Below are 24,000 nucleotides of genomic sequence, written 5' to 3'. Positions count from 1 at the left end.
CTAAATTGTAATAAGAATCTTATCTATACAAGGAAACAGCTCCAGTGCTTATTATTAATGCCCATCCTTCCAGGCATGTCTAAAGGTCAGTTCCCTGTGCTTTCTCCTACTAACCTGGTGAACTTGGGCATCCCGTGGCAATGTAGCAACTGCCTCATATACACTGTCAACCCTCTCCTCTTGCATCTCAACACTCAGACTTGCGAGAGATGCACTTATATATCCAAATTGGAAGCCACGCACTCTCCAGCCGAGACTGGAATAGCTGGTCAAGAGGAGAAGGTCAGCACTTGCACTATACCACATGGAACACATAGCCCTCCAGAGCACACACCAGCACTGCCTTCACATAAAAACACAAACCACACACCCACCTTCACAGAGGGTCTCAATAAAAGTCTACCCAAGCAGCAGAGGCCTCCAAGGCAGAAACACACTTGACCACCACAACACAACACTAATCACAAGACGCATAACTCTCCTAAACAGTGTGCCACTCAACCAAATCCCCTAAGGCAAAACAGCATGCCCAACACACTAGTCATAGGTGACTCGATAGTGAGGCACACTGGTGTCCCACTCACTAGGGTGAATAAGGAGAAAGTAACAGTCAGCTGCCTGTCAGGTGCTAGGATCAGCCACATAATTCATGCACTCAGGTCCCACAACAACAGGTACAAATATGACTCTGTCATTCTACATGTGGGTGTAAATGGCCTGAGATGTACCTCCCTGGACTACATGAAAAGAGACATAGAGTAGCTCTCGGATAATGTAGCCGAGGCGGGTATGACCCTAGCCCTGTATATCATCCTGCCATCACCAGAATGATACCACAATACAATCAGAAAATTATTGATTTCAACAATTGGCTAAGTTTCTGGTGTCATTCCAAGGGGATACAGTATCTGTCTGCCAGGGATGACATTTATTTATTTATTTATTTATTTATTTATTTATTTTACATTTGTTGACCAGGTTTGTCCAACTGACCTGAAGAACCCTTTTTCAGCGGAGGCCCTGGGAGAAAAGTTCCAACATATTATATAATTTTCATTATAAATTACCATTAAACAGCAATGTTACAGGATTATTACAAGGCATTAAGTAGCAATACAATGTTATACAGTGTCAATAATCAGGAGTATAGCAAAGTTCTTTCAAGGTGTATAAAAAGAAATAATATGTCATTACGATGAATATAGTTTTTGGGGCAAGTGGTTACAAAAACCCAGTTTTATCATAATGTAGTTGCAGGAAGGCAAGACAATTAAAATAGAATGTTTCTCTGAGGCAATTTGCTTAATAGGTTTTAGAAGACTGTAGAAAGGGTAGTCAAGGAATTTTAGAGAGAGCTAGTGAGAAGAGTGAGTTTAGGGCAGAAAGTAGAGTAAGGTATGGAAAGTAGGGGATGTTTAAGGAGGGAGTGTGCAGTGGCAGGACCAGTGACTTTTAAAGAGCTTTTTGGTGGCTGTCTTAAATTGTTTAGGATGTGTAAGGATCCTGATTTCTAGACATAAATTGACAGACGTTGATGCTTTGCCAGAGATAGCCTGCATCTGTCACCTATGGGCTTCTGGATACTGGCCAAGGATCTTGCCACCCCTAGATTGCCTTTTTTAGGCTGTGTTCCAAAGACCAAATTACCACCATAACAGCTACAAACAGATGTAATCTGAGGGTCATGCTGCTCAATGCTAGAAGTCTAAACCTCAAAATGCACTTGCTGAAAGCACTCCTTAAAATGGAGAACATCGATATTTGTGCTGTAACAGAGACCTAGTTCAAAGCAGCAGAAAGCACCACTGCACTACCAGGCTATAACTCATTCCACACCTTTCGGCCCCAGAACTTGGATCGAAGCTCCAAAAGTGGTGGTGTTTTCATATTCATAAAGGATGCACACACCTCAGGACTGCAGCCCAACATAACACATCAGAGATACTTCAGGTGCAGCTAACATTAGGTAAGACAGCGATTCAGGTTGTAGCCTGCTATCGGTCCCCATCCATGTCCCAAGACTCACAGTACATGTTCCTAAGCACCCTGGAGAATATTAGAGTCCAACCTAACACTCTCATACTGGGTGACTTCAACTATCCCTCCATTAACTGGGAAAACTACTCATGTACCAATACACTTGCCCAACGTTTCCTGGAATTCATTAATTCTAATGCCCTGGAACAGCTCTTTCTTACCCACACTAGAGGTAGAAACATCCTTGACCTGGTCATTACTAATATGGGCAACTGTTGCTCTACACCAATAGTCAACACCTCCCTGGTTAGATCCGACCACAAACTAATCACCTTTGAAATCCACACCCCCCCCCCCACTGCAAAGGTAACCACTATGAAAATCTTCTGCAAAGCTAACTTTGGGATCCTAAAAACAGAGGTGGCTAACTTCACGGCACCCATGCAAATGGAGAATAGTTGCATGACTGCCGAATCATACACCAATGCACTGTACGAACACGTACACAAATGCATGGATCTTGCCATACCCAATAGAACCAAGACGCTCTCCTCCCAAAAAAAAGAAGCAAATTTGGTGGTCCCCTGCCATAAAAAAACAATACAACAGAAGGAAGAAACTGATGTGGAATAAGGTGAAGTCCCAAGACTGGAAAAACTCCCTCATCAGCCTCAACAGAAAGTTGAGATCCCTCATCAAATCCTCTAAATCTAGCTATGAAAACAGAATTACAGCGGATAGTAAAGACAACCACAAGGCCTTCTATAGTTATGTAAAGAATCTCCATGGCAATAGCCAGATTGGCTCTCAGCTACTGCACAATGGTATCTCCTATACCGAGCCAACAGATATTGCCAATATACTGGCTGACAGATTCAGTGCCAACTTTACCCCCTCCCCTAAAGGACCGATCACAATAACAGTAGATTGCCAGGCACCCAGTATTACTGCTGCACAGGTTAAAACAGCACTGTCCAAGGCCAAGAATGCAGCTTTTATGGGACCTGACAATATCCCTGGCTGTGTTCTGCATGAACTACAGAGTGAACTGGCACCATACCTGTGTGCCCTGTTCAATCACAGCCTCACCTCAGGCTTTGTCCTTACCAAATGGTGCACTGCTACAGTCACCCCTCTCCACAGAGGATGAGTGACTACAGACCCTGGGAACTATCACCCCATTAGCCTAATGAGTATGATATGCAAAGCTATGGAATGCATCATCATGGACCTAATAAACAAGGATATAGGGAGTCTCCAAACTCTGGATCCCACACAGTTTGGTTTTGTGAAGGGTAGATCATGCCTGCTCTACCTGGTCAACTTCTTTGAGTCAGTCACCAGAGCTGTGGATGAAGGCAAGGTGGTTCCTACAGCATACCTTGATCTGGCAAGGCCTTTGATACCATTCCCCTCTCAGGAATCATAGAAAAACTCACTAAGCTAGGCATCAACCCTATATCACTAGGTGGGTTGCAAACTGGCTCACAGATAAAACCCACAGTGTGAAAGTAGCTGACTCCAAGTCAGCTTGCCAATCAGTCAAGAGTGGATTCCCACAGGGTTCAGTCCTGGGTCCTTTCCTGTTTGGTATCTACTTATCTGAAGTCCAGGCCAACATGATGGGACTCTGGCTGACAAAGTTCATAGATGATTGCAAGTTAGGAGCTGTTATTAACTCCCCAAGTGACGTTGACATCCTGCAGAAAGGCCTCACTTAGACCTACGACTGGTGACAGAACCATGGCCTTAAGCTCAATGCCAAAAAATGTGTCGCCATCCCGTTTGGGAAAAACTCAGTTCCCATGAATTACCACATTGATGGTAGTCCACTGAACACAGAAGGCGTTATAAAAGATCTGGGTACACAGGTTGACAGCAGCCTCTCTTTTAACCACCACATTGCCACTGTGGTCAGAAAGTCCTTCTATGTGGCACATCTTATTACTAAGGGTTTGAATCCAGGAAGAAAGAGGTCATTGTCTCCCTCTACTCTTCCCTCATTAGGCCAGTCATCGAGTACAATGCCCCATTTGGCATGTACCTCACTAGACATCTACAACAACTGGAGAGGCCACAAAACAAAGATGATCCTAGGCCATACACAGTTGTCCTATATGGACAGACTCAAAAAACTCCAACTATTCTCTGTCTCATATTGCCTACTTAGAAGCGATCTCTGCTTGATTTACAAAGCCATGTCTGACCCAGCTCTGTTAGAAATGCTACATCTAAAGAAATCCCAATCCCTCTGTACCACATGCTCCAGAGACCTCAACCTCATTACCACAATCAACAGAACATGCTGGAGGGACAGCTTCATAACCCAGAGACTGCCTGTGCTATGGAATAGACTTCCCATACATGTCAAACAGAGCACGTCACTGTCTCTTTTCAAGAGGAATCTTGATAAGTGGATGGGAAATAGAAAATTCACCCCGGGGATCACTCCAGTGGCTCTACTCAACAGAGGCATTGGGAACTAATGTCGGGTGGCATGATGCCAGGTTAATCCTTTGGGCTAGGCTTGGAAAGGCACCAGGGCCATTAGCCTAGTGCACACCTATGACCCATTTTGTCCAATAAAATCATCATCAAGTTTACCTCTTGTTGCTTGTTGCTCTGCATCACATCCCACAACATCAGCAAACAACTGAGTCTTCCTATTAGTCTGAAATCACTTCAGTTTGTCAAATTTTACAAGTTTCAGCTAAGCCAATACTTCACCTTTCATCATAGTTTTCTGCAGACTGTCAGTCAAATAAGTAAAGTCACTAAATTACAGCATATGTGTTTTCACAGGCCTCAGCCAAATCCATGTTATTTTCTGTTATCTGATACAAGTTGTCAACACATTTTCATTTGTCTGTTGCTAAGGCTGCCCAAAGCTAATTTGGTAATCACCATCATCTCCTCAGCAGTCAACTCTCTTAGCTCCATCATCTTCCAATTCACTCACAAACTCCCTGTTGCCATGATGTAACCACAAAGGTATCATAGACATAGGGAGTAGGGGAATTTGCCATATTTTCATACCAAATTATTACACTGAGTGTGTCTGTAATCTCAACCTTCCAATGAAAATTAAATACATAAATTCATTTCTATTAGAAAATATTCACATGTAATATGTTAATACCATTGCTAAGTTCAGTCAATTTACTGGTGTCTGCCATTCTGTCTTATATCACTCAGAACTTGGCTCATATAACACCTCATATAACACCTAACTGCATTATTTTCATAGTGGAATACTTCAAAAATTAACATCTACAGTTGCATCTTATTAAGAATCTACGCACACACACATCTATCTATCTATATCTATATATATATATATATATATATATATATATATATATATATATATATATATATATAGATATATATAGATAGATAGATAGATACATACACATACAAGTATTATATAGTATAGAGTCAGATAAGCATTACAATCCTTAAAAAAAGAAAGGAAAAAAAAATTTACAAATCCTCGCAATGTTCACAACACAGAAAAAAATATTAAGCTGTTTTGCTTAAGAATTATGGTTGGATGAAGTGTTGGTATGCTACAGTATAACAAGTCAAGGGTATAGCCACCAATATAATACAGGTGTGAAAATCCCATGCACAAAGATATTTTTGCCTTATTCAAAAAAATAATATTATTAACACAAATTGAAGAGCAGGAAGTTGAATATATTTTGTTCTGTGCTGCTTGTAAGGAAATTATTTTTAAAAAAATATACCACATTTTGCCAACATCCAAGATAAAATGCATATCTATCATCCACAGATACATGTGAATAGCAAAGTTGTTTAAATATCTGTTAAAAGCTCTTTGAAGTAAAAGCAAGAGTGGTCAGTTAACAGTTCCTGGATTACAATGATATATGGGAGAGGATCTGTCTGTACTTGAACTAAAAATAGAAAGACTTTAGTTTAGCTAGTTTATTCTATTGAGCATTTAGAGCCAATGCTAAAAATGTTAAGGCTGCTATGAAAACATAAACCAGAGTAAGTCAGGCAAATAACTGAAAATGAAAATAGGTTCCAAAAGTGGGTCAAGATGCCTGTGACTCGTGGTACTGATGTTCTGTTTACAGGCAAGTTAAAAAAATAGTTAGTCCTACAAGACCAATGGCCTCCCTTTATGGGAGACTAGAGGTGGCATTCATATTGACTAGTAGAAAATTTGCCAGGACACCTGAGAACTTCCCCTACTCATTTTGTTAGGTGCCATTGGATATTTTATATCCAACTGGTCTACCATCAACAATGGCAGATGGGGGCTGAGCTTAACATCTCATTTGAAGGATGACACACCTGCTGCACTGTATTGTCAGTATTGGAAATTTAGTCCAAGTACCTAGTATGAGAATAGAACCCACAGCCTTTTACACCAAAAGTGAATACATTATGAAATTGCAAGCACATACCATTTTTTCAGCCCCCTCCCAGAAAACAGCTCTCATAAAGGCACATACTGTACCAGGCAAATGCAGTAACATGAACCATTTAGCATTCTGTTTATGTTTTACTGAAATAACACCAATAAAAACAATTTAGATCTGAATGTTTTGGGGATATCACCATACTCTCAACTTATTTAATGAAGAATTCTAAACCAATTCAAAGTAATGGTTGTAGGGGATAATCAATAACAAGTTTTTAAATATTACTGTAATTTACTGAGAAGTTAATAACACAACATGTTTTGCCTCAATATGCATTTTTGAACAATAAGAACTAAAAACTTTAATGACTGGCATTACTGAGTGACTGACTTGCAGCCATAAGGGATTTACTAAAGGATGAAGAAAAGCATTTGAAGCAGAATCAGGGGCATTTTGCAAAAATTAGGGAACTTGAGATGCATGGATAGCACTCAAAAGGGCAAGTCTGGTCACAATAACCCAGTATGTGACAATAACCCAGTATGTGACAATAACCCAGTATGTGACAATAACCCAGTATGTGAATACTTTTTTAGATGTGCAGGATTTTAAATGATGTGGTTATGATTTTCTGAATGCTTTTATAAATGGTAATGAACAACTTTCAGCAGAAGACATTGAAATTGTAGTTTTAATGACTATAATAATTAAAACTATACATTGATAAATTCTTAAGCTGAAGTTTTTTCATTTACAGACAGTTCATTATGATTTGAGATAACATCCATAGCACCGACAAGCAAAAGAATTAAAATAAATTACAGCTATAGTCAACTTTCCACCTTCAAAATATGGATAACCATACTATCTGTCATAAATCAGAACAAATGGGCAACTTGCAGAACATTTACTAACAGCTGGAGTGGGAGTTAACACCATGGCTACTCTTGTGGATTTTATACTTAGAAAATGTTCTTTGATACTCCTAATATGTTTTTGCTTGGCAGACTAGTCAGTTGGTTACAAAGTAAATGTTTTCTTTTATACTATTTATAAAACAAAATGGTTGAATGTTAGTTTATACTTGTTATATAACATACCCAGTTATTCAACTGTTCGAGACTCTTGGGAGAAATAAATTGAGCTGCATAAATAAAGATACTATAGCCATGCGCAACCCTCTAGCTTTAAAATGTGGAATACTACACTATCTTGTACAATATGAGTAGATGGGTAAAACTAATACATTTACTAACAATCATAAAGGAAGCTCACACCATAGTTAAACTGTAGACTTTAGATTTATAAAAAGATCATTGATACCCTAAATTTGTTTCTGCTTACCAGAACACTCAGTTACAAAGTATTTTTTTCTTTTACACTAATTATAAAACCAAAATGTTATTCATTATTCGAAATATATTGTGTTTTATAATGCTCTCAGCTCTTCAAATATTAGAGAATTGACAGCAAGTTTAAAAGAGTGCAGGACCTCCCCCCCCATCCTCACATTTACCCACACATACACACTCAAATATAAGCAAATTATTCTTGTATTCTCTGTTAGCTTTCCATTTTTAGTGACAAACAGCTTCCTTTCTACCCATCTCTGTTATTACCTCATTGTACCCACTATATGGCTAATACTTTGATCTTTGATCCACATGCATACCCATGCTTATTTGTACACAGACACACACACACACACACACACACACACACACACACACACACACACACACACACACACACACACACACACACACACATCACCCATCAGTTCCAGACAATTGTCTGGCTGAACACCTTGGATGTTTGCTTGATATCAAATGAAAGAATAAATCCATAAATAATGGCCCAGAAATGTATGTCAGCTTACTGATGTCAGAACCATACACTGTTAACTCCCCTGTGATTCTGCCCTCTCAACTTCTTAGCTCAAATATCACAAACAAGGAACAAAATCAGTAACAGTTTTTAAATATTTCTCTTATGTTCTTTGAAAGTTGATAGAATAACAAGTCTTGTATTTAACAAATGTGCCAGACAACTCAAAATCACTTAAAAAGTTAACAGAATAGTAAGTGTGGCATGGACATGCAATCTTTTGCAATAAAAACTGTGAAAAATGCAGTGACTGGTGTTATCCACTGACTGCAATCCTCAATGATTTACCAGGAAAAAGGAAGTTAAAGAGGGAGAAGGCATAAATATAAAACATCAGTGGAGTTCTGCAAAACTGGAGACAGATAAGAGGCAAACTAATTTACTTAAGAAGTTAACAGAATGTTTTTTGTGTCAACATAACTTTTATAACATTAATACCCATTTAACAACCATGTAGGCCCATTGGCCATACAGTCCCTTTTTAAAGGTGACCTGGGAGCAATACTTGACTAAGTGACTTGCTGAAGATTACAAAACAAGCAAATGAGGGCTGAGAGAATAAAATCCTGCCCCACATGAAATATAGGTTACAACCATAACCTCTTTGTGGATATGAACAACAACTATGAAACTTTAATAATTGGCATTACTGACTGACTAAAAATAGTGAATTTTAACCCTCAGTGATTTATCAGAAAATGAAGAGACAAGTGAAAGTCTGGCAGTTAGCCTAACAACTTAATGCTTTAAGTTCTTAATAAGCTTCTTCTTGTCGTCAATTGTACAGCGTTTAATTCTTTCTACCTTCATTTGTCTACTGTGTGACTTTCAGAAAGTTACTTAAAAAGAGAAAACACTCCTGTGTTACTGCTTTACTTGGTTTAAAAGATAGAAAAAAAAAAACAAATGTATGAGGCTAAATATCACAAGCATTTTCTGAACTATATGAACAGAATTTTATCATGGTCAAATAGGGCCCTAAGCAGAGTAATGGACCAGCCCCCCCCCCCCCAACCATACAGATATCCCATTACTTGTCTGTCTCTCCTCATTGCTGAAGCATGTCCGTGTGTATTCTATTTTCTTATTTTCTTGTATAATCGCAGAGATTTGGACTGAATTTAAAATGTGCATTTAAAGCTATACAGCAAAAACACCAATAGCCATTTGATGAATAAAACAAAACTGAAATCTGACAGCACTACCAAAAGTAAACTTCTCTACCTTTTAAATTCACATTTATTGAAAATACATCTAGCAATCCATTAAACTACAACAGACACAGGGAGTCATAGTCAAATGACATATAGTGAAACACCAATTAAGGACTATATGTAGGGTGCAAGAATTCAAAACTCAAATGTGTATTGAATTACTAACAGCCTACTGGACACACGTTTCTCTTTTCAGGGGAAGCCCAGGATCACTGCTTGGTGAAATGACTTGGTCAGACTCACACTAGAGAAAGACTGAGGGAATTGAAAGTTGTACTACCGAAAACATATCATTAACAGCTCATAGCCTTAACTCATCTACACTAAGTCCCAAGCTACTGTGATTCAGTGCAATGCATTTCAGACCCTTGCACCTGCAAAAAAAAAAAAAGTTAAATTAAAAAAATGCATTTATAATTAATATTTTAACAATAGACTTGCAGCTTTCATGATGTGCAATTTATTCACAGAGAAATGAGCACACTATCAACAGTGAAAACAAAAAACAAGTAAACCAAGGATGATAACCAAAGTGCATGGCTCACATGATAAAGCACCTCTCTACTACAATTGATATCTTCCTTTACAACATAACTACTCTGGGATGCAGGACAGACACAAAAAACACAAATGCACACACAGAGATGTTAGCAACAATTACAGCCAGTATGACTGTGTACATTCAGATGTTTGCTTGTGATAAAATGAATGAACAAATATCTAACAACCTGAAGTGTATTTCAGCTCACAACTGTGCATCCCATTGCATAGACCCCAAGCCCTCCCAATGTCTTAGCTCAAAAATCAGAGATAAAGACACAAAAATAAGCAACATTTTTAAATCGTCCTCTTCATACTTAGACAATTGCATTAGCAACCATTTTCTGAAGGACACACGATCTAAAACTCACATGATTAACATAGTTAAGTGACTGTAATCTACAGCAATTTGCAAGAAAGCCACACATTTTTCAAGGAACAGGCCAAAATAATTCTCAAAGTTTTTGCTCAAGAATTCTGGACAAAACTAAAAATAATTGGTGGGTTGGGGGCCAAAAGGGATACGCTTTAAATACTATGTTTTAACCAGGCAAACCCTCTGGAGAAAGTGTTCCGCTTCAGGCGTGACCTAGGAGTACCATTTGAGTGACTTGCTCATGTTTACATCAAAGACAAATGGAGGTGGGTGAATTCAAGTCCTGTACTTTTGACTACAGAAAGGAATTCTTTAACAGCTTAGAGTCTTAGTATCAGACAGCTCTAATTCTATTAAAAGGTTAACAGAACTACAACAGGTGTTGCATAGATATGCATTTTCCTAACAATGAAACACTAATAACTGATTTACCATAAAAAAAGAAGTTAAGGTAATTTTGCAGTTTATGAACTGCCTCAGGGGTACAAGGTATGAGTCTACCTCCATCTCTATGACTCTGTGCAAGTCGCTTGACCAGAAACCTTTACCTAACTGGGGCATTAGACACACACACACACACACACACACACACACACACACACACACACACACACACACACACACACACACACACACTCTGACTAAAATGTAGTAACCACCACTTTCCTAAAGACACTTACTCCCTTCTCCTGACTGACTGCTTAAAATTTAGTAATGGACACCTCTACCTCACCTAATATCCAAACCAGAAAATGTTAAAATGCATGCTGAAGGGTCAACTGCACTTGCCTGGTGCACTCAACATATGAACTCACATGTTCAGCAGAAAGCATCAAGCAATTGTTTTAGTATTCCTAGCATGAAACATTTTTTTAGTATTTCCAAGGACTGGAGCACTCGGGGGGGGGGGGTGGCATGTTCAACCACCTGACTGTTGCTCCCGACAGGAAATCACTGCTAGATCAATTCTATTTGTGGTCTTGATTTAGTTTATGTTTACTTTTCTCTATTCTCCATAGTTATGTGAAAAAAGAATTAGTATATATAAGTCAGTGGGATGTTGAAGGACATTAAATATTTTTTTGTGTTTTTTGTCAAACTGAAGCTTTGGCCTGTCACAGAAAGAGTCTGAAGTATTATGAAGGCAGTTTATGAAAACAACACATATGGTGACATTCTCATAAGTTTTACCAGCTCATGAAACAGGAAATGATAATTCACTTCATGCTGCGGGAGTCATGGAATAATGGAACAACCATACAGAAGTGTTGCCATTTACTTTTTCTACAACTGGGAATTAATTTGAAAAAGAAATGTCCTATGTTGGTATTATGTGATCTCAATCCGTTTTAAAGTGAAGAAGGGATTTTAGGTGACAGACCTAGCAGTTTTATTAGAAAGCATTAATCACTGAGGAAGACAAGAGCACTGCTTCCAGAAAACAATGGCTCCCTTTCTCAGGATATCAAAACAATTAAAGAAGCAAACTCCAGGAATGAAATCTGTAAAATATCTGTAGTTAATGGTAAAGACAGTATATAGCTATATGACAAATTATGAGCATGAACAATTCACCAGACCACAACCAGTAAACCCACTAATACATAGGGAGAAATCTCACATTTTGTGTCTTTTGTTTTAACTTCATCAACACCTTATTAGTATAACACATGCTGTTTGAAGAGGAACAAAACACTAAGATGTGTTGTCACCAATACTGAAGTTAAAAAAGAAAGTCTTTTTGTAAGAGATCATCTAAATTTATTGAAGATCTTCAACATAAAACTATAGGAAATAGGACATTTCCAATGCTTTAAGAAGACCTTCATGAACTATACCATAAAAGTGCTTAAGGAATCTTGTTATATTGTTTGCAAATTCATTTCAACAGAGGAGGCAATATTTCTGAGAAGTTCCAGAAGTATCCTTGATACATAGTTAGTTAAATAAATTTATCTTTTTGCAGCTTCATTGAAAAGAAAGTATTTGCTTTGCTAGAAACCATATAGCTATTAAACCATGCATTTCCTTTCTCCCCAGTGCTCTTTAACCTTAATGTAGGTAGTGGAGAGCAGATAGCAATAACTGAAACTGTCCAAACTCATGGGTGGTCATAGAGCTGCATAGTAATTATCATTGTGGCCACAGTGTTTTTCTAGGTTGCAACAGCACAACGCAGGTTGAATTAGCAAAGTATAAAAAGTAGTGTTTATCAAATGACATATCAAAACTGCTCAACACTGGGAGCACATCTGAGAAGTCAGGCAGAATAATATAGCCAAACACATTCACACAGGACACTTGTTAATCGACAGTAACAATGTCAGAACACTACAATTCCTTTATCAAGGTAGGTGGTGATAGTGAAACAGAGGTAACTACTGCTGGAGCCCTTACCTCCACTAATGACAACTTCTGAACCACTAGGAATTTAGGTATTTTGGAGACCAGTTCTTTTATTTTGGCTATTGCGTCCATCAATATATTCTCATTTTATTTATTATTTATTAATTTTATTATTTATTTATTTGCAGTTTGTTAACCAGGAAAGTCTGTTGGGCCAAAATGAGCCTGTTTTCAATGGAGGCCCAGGAAGAAAAGCTCCATATACAGTTATTACAAAGTTAATATCAACAAAGTTAAGTACAATACAATTTTGAAAACTACTAAAAACACAGTAATATAGAAGACAGAATAATAACATTTGAGCAAGGTGTTGTAACAAAGCATTTAATGAAATTAAAACATAAGTATTTTGGAGTACATAAGCATAATTTGGAGTGATTTCTCTAAATTTGGCTCACAGCAACCTTTAATATATATGAATGAAACCCTAGTGTTTTCTGAATATCTCCTGTTGATGAATTACTGTCACCCTTGTACATTTGTCCCACATCAAACTGGCAAACTTTCTTTTGATAACAAAGAGCTGTTCGCTTCAACTGTTTGTCTCATATCCATGTCCTCATGTTAGGTACAAGAAGGCCCTATCTAGTCTGTAATGCATGGTACATGAAATATGCAGTGAGTGACTGACCGGTTATTGCATATATGGCATTCCTATATGCCAACAGCAAAGTAAGTTTTCAGTTTTAAATATATTTTCTCCATAGACATACCCTGTAAAGCATTCTTCACTTTAAAAAGTATGTTCTACTAAGTCATTGGTGGCTGGAAAGTCTAATGTTGAAATTATTCTATTTTCTCTGGAAGGCTTTCAAAGGACTCATTCACAATTTGTGGACCATTGTCACTGTTTAATTGTTATGGCACTCTGATTTTTACAGAACTTCTTTGACATTTCTACTATGTCTGAAGTAGTGCTAGATGTCATTAAAATAACTTCTGGTCACCTTAAGTAGCATCTGCTAGTACTACTACTACTATTAAATTAGTGTCTGTGAATGTCCCTGCAATGTCTACATGACTCCCCTGCTATTAGATGATGGGCTATTTCCAGGAGTAAAGTGGTGGCAGTTTTTTTTTGACATTTGGACATGCTTACATCTTAGGCAGTGTGACAAGCTGCTCAGCTTCCTGATCTGTTTGTGGTCATCATACAAAATGCCAGGCTTTACCATGCTAAAATGGCCCATGGTCAGTTCTTCTTATACTCTAGACTTTTTCTTGAGTATTGATGACCACCCTTAGCAACAACATGAAGCAGTTGTTTTCAATTGTAGGCTCATCTCACTGCTTGTAAAACAGCACCTGAGGCATGATATACTGCTAAGTAAATGTGGATATGATATGATCTCTCTTAGTTTCCTTCTGGATAACTGCAGTAGTTATTGGTAGGCCCTTAAGCTAAAACAAGGTGATTATGTTCATAAGGCCATCTATAAATCTGTCTTCCTAAGCTACCGTAATGCCTAGGAGTAAGCTGGCTGACCCTGTACCATTTGCTTGGTGATTTGATATCTTGCAACACTATAACACATTTGGGCCATCCCAGGTAAAGTGCACATTTGCATCTTGGCTGAAGCAATATGGAGATTTCAGTTTCATGGATGTAATATAGGAAACAGTGGCTGGTGGTTGAATACAAGACTGTTTTGTCTTTCATATATCTATTGATAAAAATTCTTGACTGGGTAATCCTATGGGCTAGGCTTGTAAAGGCTCCAGGCCATTAACCTAGAACACACCTATGAACCTATGAACATCCTAGACCAGTATCAAGATTTCCTGGTCAGCTTGTACATAGTTGCTCTAATCTGTTGTCAGAGAAGATGAAGAAAAATCCACTGGGAGTTCATAGAACTCATTGCAATCATAGGTAGTTTAAGGATACAGAGTCTTGCAATCATTACATCTTACCACTTCCCCTCCTAGATTACTCCTCCCCACTAAAGAAGGGTTTGGCCAGGAAAAAATTAGGTGAATTTATGAATATCTATTTTTAGCTGCCACCAGAAGGAAAAGAGTTAAAGCCAGCTATGCTCTGGCTTTCTGTCTATACCAGATCACTCATTCAAAAAAGAAGCAAGGTTTGGATAACTTACCTAAAACATAAGACTCACAATAATTTGTAGCATTTCAAAGCACTGTATAACCTTGTAAAGAAACAGGTTAATTTTGACAAAAAACAATTATATGCAAAGTCAGAAAATCAGCACAAATCCAGTCCAAAAAACCTTCTGGCACAATATCAAAAAATCCTAAACCCAGGATGTCAGTCCTCCCCCCAACTTTCCTGTGATATTACCTCCCTTGACATAGCAAAACTCAGTTTAACTCTTACTTCATTGATTGCATAGCTTCCATCACTAACAAATTATCTACCCTCTCTCAAACTCCTATTACCTGTCACTCAACATTTTCCCTTTAACCAGTTCCTACTTCCTTCATCAAATGCCTCCTGTGCAAGCTCAAACCATGTTCCCCCCTGCAGAAAATCTTCCTAACAAATTTCTAAAAATATCTGCTGACTCTATTGCCTATCCAGTCCCAATAATCATTAATAGATACACCAATGAGTCTTATGTCCCCTCCCTGTGTAAAAAAATCCTCCATCCTTCCTCTCCACAAAAGTGGCACATCCACATAAATATCTAACTATAGACCAAGTGCTATTCCTTCACCACTATCAAAACTTTTAGAAAAATGTATCCATAAACAACTTATTCAATACCTACATGACAATAATCTTCTCTCTCCAATCCAACATGGATTCAGACCAGCACACAGCACTATCACTGCTCTACTATCCTTTACTGACACTGTCAACAAAGCTTGTGACTCAGGAAACTTTGTCTCTTCTCTGCTCTTAGATCTATCCAAAGCCTTTGATACTGTCTCCCACCCCCAACTGTTATCCCAACTATTTATTCTGGGCTTAACCAAAACATCCTTAAATGGTTCACTAACTATCTCTCTAACAGATATAAATCTGTCCAATGGAAATATGACCTCTCTCCTGACTTACTTACTTGTTAGCACTGGGGTTCTCCAAGGCTCAATACTAGGTCTACTTCTCTTCAACATTTTATTAACCATCTTAATACTGCTACTAAACAAGCTACCAAATTCAATATGCTGATTACTCTACTTTAATCTGCCCTGCCAGGACTCTCCTTCTCTCTCTTCTGCAGAGTTTAATGCCAGAAGCATTCAATTCCATTGAGTCTTGGCTCAGCAACAACCATTTACTACTTAACTAAAAAAAAAAACAAATTTCTACTATTCTTACCAAAACAATTTTCCCCACATGCATCTAACTTTACTATTACTTCTCTGAACAATACTGCAATCAATGTGGTTTCACATGCAAAACTGTTAGGTGCAACTATTGACAACAATCTTAAGTTTGACCTACATGTCAGCAACATCATAAAAAAAAAAAAAAACTAATCAAAAATTGGGCATGAAGTATACGGCTAAAAAATTCATCTCTATCTCCACAAGAGTAACCCTTGCCACCACCTATCTCTTACCCTCTCTTCTATATGTTTCACCTATTATAACCAATCTTCACTCTTTCCTCAAGGCACAACTTACTCAATGTTATAAAAAAGTACCTAAATTTGCCACAGGGCAGGCCCACTACACTTACCATTGCTCAACTCTCAAGTCCCTAAATTGGCTCGAACTACCCCACCTTCTCATTTTTAATCAACTAACATTAACGCACAAAATACTGAACAACTCTCTCATTTTCATAAATTGCATCATCACTAATTAATATGTGATGCCCGCACCCTGGCCCAGCAATCAAGGAGCCTCAATCCTCACCACTAACACCAGTGAGGGGCGTCTCATATAGGAGGAAAGGATAACAAATACACACAATAAAATGCAATTTCCCTTAAGAGCACACAGAGATCACAGTCAGTCCAGGGCTGGTCACTCCCTCCCTCTCCATGTCCCCAATGAGACTCCCCACTGGCGCAGTTATAGGGTCCAGATCTCAGCCTAGTGGTCAAGTGAAAACCTGCAGTACCCTCTCTGTCCAACCATTGCTTTGTGTCCCTGCCCAAGTAGCTGATCACACACACACACACATACAAACACACACACACACACACACACACACACACACACACACACACACACACACACACACACACACACACACACACACACATATATACTTTGAGAAGAGTTTATACAGCCACATAGACACTCCTGGGGAAGGCTGGCACAGGTTCTTCAGCTGTGCCACTTTTTCCCAGACTATATGGTAGTACCAGCTGCCACCACCCACTAATATTTATCAGCTACTCAAAGTCGCTTAAAAGGGTGTCCAATTATTGCTGTGAAATATTATTATCCAATTGGTAGTATAGCACAGGGCTAAAGCTATTAAAATGGCTTTGTACAATTTTACCAAAGGCATGCAAGTACTCTAAAGAGCTTAAATTATCTCTACAAAAACAGCCACAGTTGAAAAGGTTTAAAAATATCTAATAACAAATAGTCAAACACACAAGACAATACTTTCACTAGACAGTGCTAGTCAAGAGTTCAGAGATCACAGAGAAATACTTAAAATAATTTAGTAGTACAGTTCTGACATCACAGAAAAACACTTAGAAATAGCTAGAAACTAGAAAGATTAGACTAAGAGAAAACTCAAGATTAAGATAAATTTACATATAGAGCAAGGCCGTACTGATGAGTTGGATGGTCAAGACAAAAAATGCTTAATGCTCTCTGATTCTCTATGTTTTTAAAATCACATCCCTGGTTTACATTACATCATTCTTCACACATCCCTGGGTTACATTTCATCATGCTTCACACTTCCCTGGGTTCTCAGGCTAACAGAAACTACATTTAAATTCTTCACCTTCGGGCAGAAACCAGAGCAATAACAGACATTTATGCATGCAAATGCTGGCCATTAACTCTGGCCTTAAAACAATAGCAAGAATTCCTTCATCTAGACTGGCCGGAGCCATGTTTACTTCAAATGATCACAACATGCTTTACTTGGTCAGCAGTGTGCACTGTTGTTACATTTTTTTTCAGTTCCACATGTAACACTATTTTTACCATTTAAGACAGCAAGTCTGTGGTATACTTTAATATTTACAGATGACAGAATTATCTCCAAAATTCTATCTGGCTAGGCTGGCAGCCTTCACCTATCTTCACCCAATTTTCACATACCCCCCCCCCCCCCGGAGAACTCAAGCTAGTTTTTCAAGTGTTCTTGAGAAATGCTGCTTGAGGGAGTTAGGTCTATCTGAGTATACCTTACCCCATTCCCTGTCTTGAGATCCTATCTGCATTGGCATTGCTAGTCCCACTGTGGAGCTGCATGGACATATAATATGCTTGCAACCCCAGGCTTCATCTTAGCAACTTGGCATTTTGCTGGCTGGCTCTGTTTAACCATGTTAGGGGGTTGTGATCTGTCATTACAGTGAATTTCTTTCCACACAGATAAGTCTAAAGTTTCTGCAGTGTCCACACTATGGCTTGATATTCCTTTTCTACAGCTGCATAGCATTCCTCCCTTGGTTGGAGCCTACAGCTGAGATAAACCACTGGGTGCACTTGCCCCTCTGAAGAAATCTGGCTAAGTACAGACCCCACTCCATGGTTCGAAGCATCCATCTGCATAACAAATTATTTGCTGTAATTTGAACTGGCTAACACATGGGGTCCTCCCAAAGCTTCTTTAAGCTTCTGAAATGCCTGCTCACATGCTGGGGTCCACACTACCTTATCTGGCCTTTCTTCCTTGTCAGGTCTGTGAGGGGAGCAGCTATGGTACTATAACTGGGGAATGAACTTTCTGTAATACAATCCTGTCCCTAAAAATGCCCTCATCTGCTTTTTAGTAACAGGTGCAGGCCACGCCTGAATGCCTTCCACTTTGGCAGGTTTTGGCCTTACCTTATCACTCCCCACTCTATGTCCTAGGTAGGAGACCTCTGCCTGACATTTGCTCGGCTTAATGGTCAACCCTGCCCTCTGTAGTTTGCCCAGCACCTCCATGACATGCTGAAGGTGCTCTGGCCAGGAATGGCTGTAGATGGCAATATCATCTAGGTAAGCAAGGGCACACCCCCCTGCTCCTGCTAGGATATGATCTACCAGCCTCTAGAAAGTTGCTGGGGCATTCTTTATCCCAAAGGGCATCTTTGTGAACGCATATAAACCAAAAGGAGTCACAAAGGCTGACTTCTCTCTAGCACTGGGAGTCAAGGGCACCTGCCAGTATCCCTTGATAAGATCGATAGTTGTAAGATACTTAGCCCCACCCAGCTGCTCTCGGGCCTCATCTGTCCTAAGCATGGAGTAAGCATCTGACTCTGTGTGACTATTTAATTTCCTGTAGTCCACACAGAACCTGGTGCTGCCATCCTTCTTTGGTACTGGCACCACATGGGAGGTCCAGGGACTGTTGGGCTCTTGAATTATCCCTAATTCCAACATCTCCTGCACCTCCTCCCTCAGAGTCTGTTTGACTCTCTCAGGCACTCTATAAGGGGCCTGCCTAATAGGCATTTAGGTTGCTGTATCCACCCGGTGCTGCCCCAGGTGGGTGCACCCTTGTTTCCCAGGGAATGTGTCCCCAAATTCCTGCAACACTGCTCACAGATTTATTGAACTTGGGTAGGAGATAGCTGCTGGGACATTGCTATCCCTTCCACTGAGGTGTTAGCTTGAGCCTCACTGAGGAGATCAGTCACCAGATCTCCCTCAGACTCCTCCTGCAACCCACTGCAAATGCTCAGCACAAGGGCCTCCTATCATGGTAAGGTTTTATCATGTTAGCATGGTACAATTTGTGTCCCTGCCTTCTGCCTAGCAGTTCCACCATGTAATTAACATCACTTACCTTTCTTACCATCTTGTAGTATCCCTCCCAAGCTGCTTGCAGCTTGTTGTGTCTGACAGGGATGAGAACCATTACCTCCTGCCCCACAGCATACACTCTAGCATGAACATTCCTGTCATACCACACCTATTTCTGTTATTGGGCTTCTGCCAGGTTCTCCTGGGCCAAGCCCATGAGTTCCCTCAGCCTTGTCCTGAGTTTTAGGACGTATGCAACAACAGACTCCTTGTGAGACTCACACTCACCTTCCCACTCATCTCAAATTAAATCTAGAGGTCCCCTCACCCTATGCCCATACAGCAACTCAAATGGTGAAAAACCTGTGGATTCCTGAGGGACCTCTCTGTAAGCAAACAACAGATGGGGCAAATATTTGTCCCACTCCCTCTTAAACTGATCTGAAAATGCCTGTAGCATGGACTTGATTGTAGAGTTTAACCTCTGAACAAGACCATTAGTCTGGGAATGGTAGGGGGCGGTCTTCATGTACTTCACCCCACAGGACTTCTACAGACAAGCCAGCAGGTCTGACATGAAATTGGCACCTCTGTCAGTCAGTTTTTCTTTTGAGAAACCTACCCTGCTGAAAATCTCTAACACCACATTTGCAACCTTCTCTGCCTCAACGGAGGACAAAGCCACTGCCTCAGGGTATCGTGTAGCGTACTCCACTACCACTAGGATATACTTTTTCCCTGTGGAACTTGGGGTACTCAGAGGACCCACAATATCCATAGTTACCCTCTGAAATGGCTCCTCAATTACAGGTAAGTGCATCAAAGGAGCTCTCACCTTGTCTCCTGCCTTGCCTACCTTTTGGCACTGCTCACAGGTCCTGCAGTACATTGTTACATCTCTGAAAATTCCAGGCCAATAGAAGTTCTGCATAGTATGCCTCTTTGTATGTTTTACACCCATATGATCTACAAAGAGAATATCGTCGGCTATGGTTTGAAGTGCCAGACCATAGGCTCTAGGCACTACCAACTGCTGTACTCTCTCACCTTTTAGCCCTCCCTCAGGGGTCCACTCTTTGTACAGTAACTCTTTGTCCCAGTATATACATTCCCCCTTTCTTTGAGAATCAGATGCCTCCCTAGCTACCTGCCTCAGGCCTTGCAATATGGGGTCTGAGAGCTGAGCCTGTCTCAACTCTCTCCTTGTAACCCTTCCCAGCTCCCCTTCCACAGGAAGTCAGACATCCTCTGACACTGGTGCTTTGCTGTCAACCTGGATACTACTACTCACCTCTACCTTTGCAGTCACTCTGTCCAAGGGACCATCAGTACCCCCAAGCAGCTGTGGCTCACCTTCAGTCTCACTGCTACAGGTTAGCTCCCTTCCTGAAGTAACCACCCCACCAGTCCTGGCTGCAAGTATGCAGTCTGTCTGGGTCTCCCCCAAGCTACCAGACCCACATGCTTGTCTCCTAGCCTGACTGCGTGTAACTGCACAAACACATGGTACTGCCTCATAGAAAATTCTTTGCTATCAGGACATCTGCAATATAGTAGTTTGGTACCCTTGTTGTTTCAAGATAACCTACTATTGGCATTTTGTCTTTCCCATTTACTGGCTCCCTCATCTTTTGCTCCCCATCTTGCCTCCATGGACATCTGTATGCCACATGGCCCCACTAGTTACATTCAAAACATTTAACCCTAGCTCCTGGATATGTACCTGGACTAGTGGCTTCCCCTGCTACAGGCAGATTCTGTTGGGGCAGTCTGTGCTGCCAACCATGGGTTCCTTTAGACCCATGAACAGTACTGGGGGTCCCTATTCTGTGCAGGGCTGCCCTGCTTGCCAGGTATAGGTCACCCTTCTTCCCCAACTCATCTGAAGTAGCACATTGTCTATCAGTTAACCAGATCATCATGTCCTCAGGCAAACTGCCAAGGGTTTGTTCCCTCACCAAAAGGTCTGCCAGCCCTTCAAAAGTGGTGACCTGACATCCACTCACCCACCTATGGAAAAAAGTGCTCAGTTCAGCAAGATATTCACACACACTTTCATCTGCCTTGCATCTATGCTCACGAAACTTTTTCCTATATGTTTCAGGTGTTAGCTTAATAATTCTAACAAGTGATTTTTAACAGCAGTATAATCAAAACATGCAACATCAGACATTTTTGACAAAACAGTTACAGCTTTACCATGGAGTAAGGGGGTCAGGAACAGCACCTAGACCCTTTGGTCAACACCATACTGTTTGCATACCCTTCCAAACATACGAATGAAACTAGTAAAATTATCCCCCTCTTTAAACTGTGGAAGAAATTTTACTGACCTTTTGTGCTTCTGGAGTCCAGTTACTCCCTTCCCCATTACCTCCATGATGCTGGTGAAGAGTCAGCATTTCTCTCACATGCTTACTCTGCCACTCCTTTTCCTCAGCTTCCAGGCATAGCAGTTTCTCATTCTCCACAGCCTGTAGACTCCTTGGTCTTTCAGCTGCTTTTATCTCCAAACGCTTGGTCTCCAACTCAAGTATCTTTAGCTCCAGATGTATTTTTAAGTTCTCTGCAGAAAGGTTGACCTGTCCATTCTCCAAGGATATTATATCTCCACTGCTAGTCTGATTGTCCTCCTGGTTTCTGTTTTCTGATGCAGCTGCAACCAAGGCTGCAATCATGTCTACTTTAGTCAGGTTTCCATGCACCAGTCCCCTAGCCTGGCACATCTCCACCAGCTGGCTCCTTGTCAGCTTTCCATACTCCTCTGCTGACAAGCTGCCTGCTCACCCTCACTAAGCTAACAAAATAAATAAAACAATTGTGATCTGAACTCTGAGTATTTACTGCATGGCTGATTTAGAGTACAAAACACCTTCAAAGCTCACTGTACACAAGATAAAGGAATTCACTCCACCCAAACCACTACAAGCCAGTTTGTATTTGTCAACCAATTAATATGTGGTGTGGACATCCGACCACTGCCAAGCAATTAATATGTGATGTCCGTGCTGGCCCAGCAATCAAGGAGCCTCGATCCTCACCACTAACACCAGTGAGGGGCATCTCATATAGGAGGAAATGATAACAAATACACACAGTAAAGTGCAATTTCCCTTAAGAGCACACAGAGATCACAGTCACTCTGGGGCGGGTCGCTCACTTGCTCTCCAGGTCCCCAAAAAGTTTCACCACTGGCACAGCTATAGGGTCCAGATCTCAGCCTAGTGGGCAAGCTAAAATCTCAAGCACCCTTTTTGTCCAACCAGTGCTATGTGCTGCCCAAGTAGCTCACACACACACACACACACACACACACACACACACACACACACACACACACACACACGCACACACACACACACACACACACACACACACACATACACATACACAAACACACACTTTGAGAAAAGTTTATACAACCACACAGACACTCCTGGGGAAGGCTGGCACAGGTTCTCCAGCTGTGCCCCCTTTTTCCAGACTATACAGTAGTACCAGCTGCCACCACCCACTAATATTTATCAGCTACTCAAAGTCCCTTAAAAGGGTGTCCAATTATTACTGTGCAATATTATTATCCAATTGATAGTATAGCCCAGGGCTAAAACTATTAGCGTGGCTTTGTACAATTTTACCAAAGGCATGCAAGTACTTGAAAGAGCTTAAATTATCTCTACAAAAACAGCCACAGTTGAAAGGGTTTAAAAATATTTAATAACAAATATTCAAAACACAAGAAAATACCTTTATTACACAGTGCTAGTCAAGAGTTCAGAGATCACAGAGAAATTCTTAAAATAATTTAGTAGTACAGTTCTGACATCACAGAAAAACACTTAGTCTGATCTTTCTAGTTTCTAGCTATTTCTAAGAGAAAACACAAGTCTAAGATAAACTTACATATAGAGCAAGGCTGTGCTGATGAGTTGGATGGTTAAGACAAAAAATGCTTAATGCACTCTGATTCTTTCTGTTTTTAAAAATCACATTCCTGGTTCACATTACATCATTCTTCACACTTTACTGGGTTACATTACATCATTCTTCACACTTCCCTGGGTTCACAGGTTAAGAGTAACTACATTTACATTCTTCAACTCTGGGCAGAAACCAGAGCAAAAAAAGGACAGTTATGCATGCAAATTCTGGCCATTAACTCTGGCCTTAAAACAATAGCAAGAATTCCTTCATCTAGACTGGCCGGAGACATGTTTACATCAAAGGGTCATAACATGCTTTACTTGGTCAGCAGTGTGCACTGTTGTTGCATTTTTTTCAGTTCCACATGTAACATTATTTTTACCATTTAACACACCAAGACTCCTGTGGTTTACATTAATATTTACAGACGAGA

This window comes from Protopterus annectens, chromosome 2.part2 (genome assembly GCF_019279795.1).
Source record: "Protopterus annectens isolate FY-2018-M chromosome 2.part2, PAN1.0, whole genome shotgun sequence".
Lineage (NCBI taxonomy): Eukaryota > Metazoa > Chordata > Ceratodontiformes > Protopteridae > Protopterus > Protopterus annectens.
This window is presented reverse-complemented; position numbering follows the sequence as displayed.